Source organism: Limulus polyphemus, unplaced genomic scaffold (assembly GCF_000517525.1).
Source record: "Limulus polyphemus unplaced genomic scaffold, Limulus_polyphemus-2.1.2 Scaffold217, whole genome shotgun sequence".
Lineage (NCBI taxonomy): Eukaryota > Metazoa > Arthropoda > Merostomata > Xiphosura > Limulidae > Limulus > Limulus polyphemus.
Window position 1 is genome coordinate 196,446 of NW_013665827.1, and position 6,727 is coordinate 203,172.

General features: G+C 34.3%; 1 protein-coding gene across 1 annotated transcript in view; it reads right to left on the minus strand.

Moving 5' to 3' along the window:
* Nucleotides 1-6,727, minus strand: part of LOC106478494 (vesicular glutamate transporter 1-like) — a 168,785-nt gene that overhangs the window by 75,141 nt on the left and 86,917 nt on the right. The gene's annotated exons all lie outside the window — the stretch shown is intronic.

Sequence of the window (6,727 nt, forward strand, 5' to 3'; positions counted from 1 at the left end):
GTTGCAGAGTTTATATATTGACCTTATCTCATGTTAAACAACGAAAAGTAAAATCGTGAACCGTATGGAGGTAGCACGAAAGAAATGAATATGAACATTGTCGTTTTGTAACTCTCCCTTTAATATCATATAATGAATAAATATCTGATCACTTATTGTATATAGATGGATAAATATAGCAACATTTAGTAAAAACAGAAGTAGTATAAGTGTTTAAGAACCAATTATCGAGGTTTTCTCATATAAAAAATCCACATGACTGATAGGTAATTCTTTAAAAACTCTAGCAGTGATTTGAAAGAAAAGTTTCATTTTTAGATGTTATTCAATTCAATAAAGTGAGTGAAATATAATTAATAATTTAATTCTGTTTGTTTTTGACTGAAGAACAACTTTTCTTTTGTCCTTTGACTCTTTTGTTTGCTGTTGAGAATAACATGTATAATGTCAACGATCTTAATACTATATTATTTTAAAGTTACTTACTTTTTACCCATGTTAACATGGAGAGTCGATTTGAGAAGTTATTATTGAGTCTTTATAACCCGAGAAGAAGAAAGGTTCACCTTTCGAAAGTGCTCGGGTTATAGGTTTTTATTATTTGGTATCAAGACTTCTTGAACTTACGTGTTTTTCTGACATCATGAATAGAGTCTATAAATAATATGTATTGTGATATTGTTTTAAACAGACAGTATAGATATTGTGTACTTCATTCTTTTAAATCGATTGATTATTTCACATTATCATTCCAGAAAGTGTAAGTATTCTTCCGCATTACCACTTCATAATTCATCACCATTACTTAGGCTAGAAATGGTAATTATTTGATATTATCAAACCACACTTACACAACATCATTACATCCAGAGAGTGTAAGTATTCTTCTGCATTACCACTTCATGATTTATCAATATTACTTAGAAAGTGTAAGTATTCTTCCGCATTACCACTTCATGATTTATCAACATTACTTAGAGAGTGTAAGTATTCTTCCGCATTACCACTTCATGATTTATCAACATTACTTAGAGAGTGTAAGTATTCTTCCGCATTACCACTTCATAATTTATCAACATTACTTAGGCTAGAGATGGTAATTATTTGATATTATCAAACCACACTTACACAACATCATTACATCCAGAGAGTGTAAGTATTCTTCCGCATTACCACTTCATGATTTATCAATATTACTTAGGCTAGAGATGGTAATTATTTGATATTATCAAACCACACTTACACAACATCATTACATCCAGAGGTACTCTAACGTTGTTTGGGTCAGAAAGTGTAGTTTTTAGCTTTCACAAAGGATTGTTTTCTACTATCGTACAGGCAGAAAACTAAATTTTCTTTAGACTCATTTCTTATCTTTTAAAACAATTTTTGTTACTGTAACAAAGAATAACTAGGGTCGTTTTATACTGTTTTTTTTTAAGACTCGGTGTTTTTCAGACTTGTTTATCCATCGTAAGGTTTTTTAACCTTGATAAATGTTACTTTGAGGTTTATGTACCTTTTTTGTTCATAAATACATGTGAAATAGAAATTTACGATTACGGCAGTTTCACCAAAGCTTAAGCAATAAAAAAGAGGAGAAACAAGCGTCATAACTTTGTGAGATTATGTTATATTTGGTAGTGAAAATATAAGTTATCGTAAAGCACTGATTAATTGTTATTAACTTATTTCAGTTGTTTCATGTCTCGAAATATTTAACTCGAACTTTAAAACTGAACTTTGTATTTTTTCTTCACGCTTGTGATTTTATTGAAAACAGACATTCAGTTTATTTCATTACAGAAACATAATTATAGTAATTTATAACTTTTTCATGAAAAGGTTAGTAGGATCCTATTTTGAACTAACGTGTCAGTGACCATAAACAGGAACACGTATTCTTCCAGGTTATCTTATACTTATTCGCGTTTTGTGTGTTTGAGAATCTGTTTGTTTGTCCTCAAATTCCTCTCATAGTTTGGTATCGAGCAGAACCAAACATGGCAAGCATACTCGGGATGTTTGGTGGGGGTGTTGGGTGTATCCTTATGTATTTAGCGTAGCTTCTATGAATAGAATATCATGAGGTGTTAAAACCTTCGTGGAAAATTACCCAATCATTGAGGTCCAGAAGTAGGCGTTCAAGATCGCTGAATCTGAATCTGGCTTCGAATTTCGTGTTCCTGGCCTTCCTTCGAAAGCTCAGATTGGCATGTTTCAAACTTTGTTCATAACCCAACTCACAAGTTAGCGGAATGAAATGTGATATAACTATTTGAGTACCATAGTTGGATGTTCTAAGGGTTTTTTTGTTTTGGATATAACCCCCACTTTGTGTAGATAGAAGCAAAATTTGTGTATATTGGAAGATTTGATAGGTACATTAGGGCCTCTATGAATTGTGATGGGACCTTTAAACTCCACAACGGAGCAAGGGCATTTTATGCTCGTCCTATAGTAATTTACGTTGTGTTTTTGCGAACTTATGTGTTTGTCCGCTATCTCCTCCAGGACCAAACTTGACAGGCGAACTCGTGCATGTCCTTATCTCTATGGCGTAGCACCCCTCCCCTATCAAGAGGGGATACAAATAGCCCTGAAAGTCACCCAAACATCATAGAAGTGTAGGAAAAGCTGCTGAAGGTACCTGAACACGAATGTGGTTTCGGATTTTATGTTCCTGGCCTTCCCTCGAGATCTCGGATTGGCATGTTTCAAACTTTGTTCATAACCTCACTGTCTGTCGCTAAGTGCAAAGCTGCGCAATGGGTTATTTGTACTGTGTCGCTATTTTTAGCATTGTATGTTTCTCTATATCTTTGTACAAGTAACCATTCCTTCTCACAATTTTGCAACTAGCAAGACCAAACCTGACAGTCGAAATCGAGAGGCCTCGTAGTTGTCCTTATCTGTATGACGTAGTCCCCTAACAAGAGGCTAAAACACGCTTGGAAGGTCAATTTGGCATTATGGGGGCTAAGAGTAGGTTTAAGAGTCGCTGAACCCAAAGCTGGCATCTTATTTTGTATTTCTGTACCCCGTTGGGATACAAGAGGCGCCATGCTAGAAACTGTGTTCATACTGCCACTCACAAGCTAGGAAACCAAATGTGGCACATGTGCTCAAATACCATTGACAAGTGTCCTAACTGGGTTTATTTTTGGGTACGAATCTTGTGGGGTAGTTGTAAATATAATTGGGTATAATAGAGGAGTTTGATCGATACATCGGCGCAACGGCGAATGATAAGGAAGCCTTTGAACCCAAAAGTAGGGCGCGGTATTTTATGTTAGCTTTCTTATTAAAACATAGGTGTATTACAGTAAACTTTGGCTCTCTAGTGATCAGAAAATATAATATTCTGTTTAAAATGGTTTTCTTAATCAATTACTTTGATAATAAGGTTAGAAGTTAAAAGAACAAAAATTGAAGATATTATTTATTTCCTTTTTATTTATAACCTGATCAACATTTCTGTTAGCCCCTTTCTTTGCATTTATTTCATAGAAATATCGTCTACAAAGTACTCTTCCGACTTATTGATACGTCTAGCAACCAACAAAAGACAAAGCAATCAGCTGAGTTAGTCTTGTGATGCGTGTCTTCTTCAGGAGATTACAGACTTATCCGGAATGTCACTTTATGTTGAAACAAGGAACTAACAGCTTAGAAAACCGATAAGCTAATGAAAGCTCCACAACAAACGTGAGATTAAACAAGCTGAATGGAAATGTTCAAAAACTTTGCTAGTTCAGATATATTTTGTCTTCTAACAGTTCTCTAAGAAATTAAAGTTGCATTATTTACATTATTTAACCACAAGTCCATACACGAAAAAATGAGACTAATTTTATGATTTATATTAAATACACTTAACAAAGGTATGTTGAAAGTTGGATCGGAGGTTTTCTGCGTCCGATTTATAAGCATGTCAATATGTACTTCTATTGGAATCAGCATCTTCTAAAAAAAGACGAACAATCTCATTACTGTTCGCATGTAGAGAATGACTGGAAGTTATTGGAAGCTACTGAATCAAATAAACGTATTGATAACGATATTACAAAACCCGGGAGTTTCCTAGCAACCCAGATCCTGTAATTTTTCGTAGCGACCTGGTTGCTATGTCTACAAACAAAAATTGCAATCTGGAGTTGTGTATTGTTTGATTTACTGTAAGCGTCGTCGGCTAAATCTAGTGGAATATTAAGCTTGGATTGGAACTTGAAATGAAGCCTGTATCCGGAATGGTCCCCGACGTGTCAATCACACTCCAAAGCTGTTATTGGATTGAATGAAGAACCGGATGAAGACGTGGACTATATGGCAGAAGCATTATTATATTGATTCATGAAGCCAAAGAACAAAGGTAAATGTAAAGTATTAAATCGAAATAATTTTTTAGGTATGCTCTCAAAATACTTTATTGTCTAATATAAACTTTTCTATCAAAATGTTGAATGCTCAAACAGTCATTTTCATCAGATATCCAGACGTAATGAAGTTGTTTTGCCTCCGAGTTAACTTTTGATCAAATAAGTAGTTTTAATTCACTTATATGAAACCGTTTCTTGAATTATTTAATACAAGCTAAATATATGTTTTCCTGATTTTTGGTTCTAGATTTTGCAACAGAACTGAGGTTTCAATTAGCTTATTTTCAAGCCTAAGATTTGCTATATTTTCCTGGAAAGAAAGTGAGATATTTTACTTTAGTTTACTCTGAGTGGTGTTATTTATGAAAAGTCTTTAATTTCTTAAAACAATATTAATAAATCCCAACTAATTTTCCAAGATAACATTATCGTATGTTATTGGTGTTACCAACCTAATACCTAGTTTCGTAGATAACATTATCGTATGTTATTGGTGTTACCAACCTAATACCTAGTTTCGTAGATAACATTATCGTATGTTATTGGTGTTACCAGCCTAATACCTAGTTTCGTAGATAACATTATCGTATGTTATTGGTGTTACCAGCCTAATACCTAGTTTCGTAGATAACATTATCGTATGTTATTGGTGTTACCAACAAATACCTAGTTTCGTAGATAACATTATCGTATGTTATTGGTGTTACCAACCTTATACCTAGTTTCGTAGATAGTTTTGCTTTTGACTTTTAGAATTAACTGTCTGAGCCACCTAGCCCCAAAGTTGGCGGTGGATGGTGTTCACTAGATGCCTTCCCTCTTGTCTATCACCTCAAAATTAGGAAAGATTAATGCGGGTATCCCTCGAATAGCTTTGTGCGAAATTCAAAACAAACAAACAACAAAGAAATGAACAAACAAACATAAATGAAGGGCTTGGCCATATAAAAAAAGTAACGACATTTTTGGTTGAAGATGGTGTTACTTCTGTTGAAATTCAATCATTTCTTGTGCTGGATTTGACCTACTACATGCATTTTCTAGTGTGAGATCCTAATTACCGCCACAGATCCATCCCATTGGAATGCCTTGTTAAATTTTCGACATTTTACTTAAAACGCATTACATTTCTGCACTGGTTTCATGATATTTTTGTTTTTTCTTTGAAACCTATATTATTTTAAACTGAATGAGCCTGAAATGACCGACTTCTTTTTACACCGTTCAATACCAGAAGGATTCATATCATGCATTATATTGAGTTATCTTACGTATTTTGCCTATTACAATATTCAATGTAAGAAATAAGCAGAAATTATGTGTTTATAGTTAAGCACAAAGATATACAATCGGTTATCTGTTATTCTAGTGTTATAAGTCCGCAGAAGACAAACTGCTCTGCCACTGATGGGGAGGGGCAGAGATTATGGGAAATCACTCATTTTTTTAATCTAAATTACATAGGGGACCTCAGCAATAATTAGAAGGGGCAATTGTAATACTTATAGTATTTATGTTTAATATATTTTTTACGTTACCCATGTTATAAGGAACTCTGTAATCAGTAAAGCCACGAACACGCAAGAAAGTTGGTGCTTAAGAAAAATTATATTGAAAAGATACAGAGAATTGGCTCAGTTTGAATTTCGCGCAAAGCTACTAGACGAGTCAAATTTAGCAGTGATAGACTAGAAGGAATGTAGCTGCTCAACACCTTCCACCGCCCAATTCTTGGGCTACTTTTGTTACCATAACTGAAAGTGCAAGTACGTTCGGCTACGGGGATTCGAACCCACACACAGCAAATTGCGCTTCGAGCAATTTAACCATCAGGAGTTCTTTGTTGTTAAGCGCAAAGCTACACAATGCGCTATTTGCGCGCTGCTCATCGCTGGTATCGAAACCTATTTTTAGCGTTGTAAACCCTCAGACTTACCGATGAACCACCTGGGGTGGCGAAACCCATGTTAAAAACATTATCACCTATGAAATGAAATACACTATACATAGATAATAATGTTTTCTGAGAGGCATATAAGTATTAAAACTAAACGAAGGGACGGCTAGCGCAGATAGCCCTCGTGTAGCTTTGCGCGAAATTCAAAACAAAACAAATTAATTTGGGAATTTAACAGAATAAGTTAAGCCACAATGTTAGTAATACAACTTGGAATATATAAGAATTTCTTAAAATAAATAAACCTACAACTCTGTATATTTCATGTATCTCGTTAATCAAAAACAGAAGCTTTATAACCCTTTAACAAACATTTAATCAATCTTAGTGAACAAAATCTCTAACCTTTTATCAAGCATTTGATCAATCCTAGTGATTGTTTGTTTGTCAA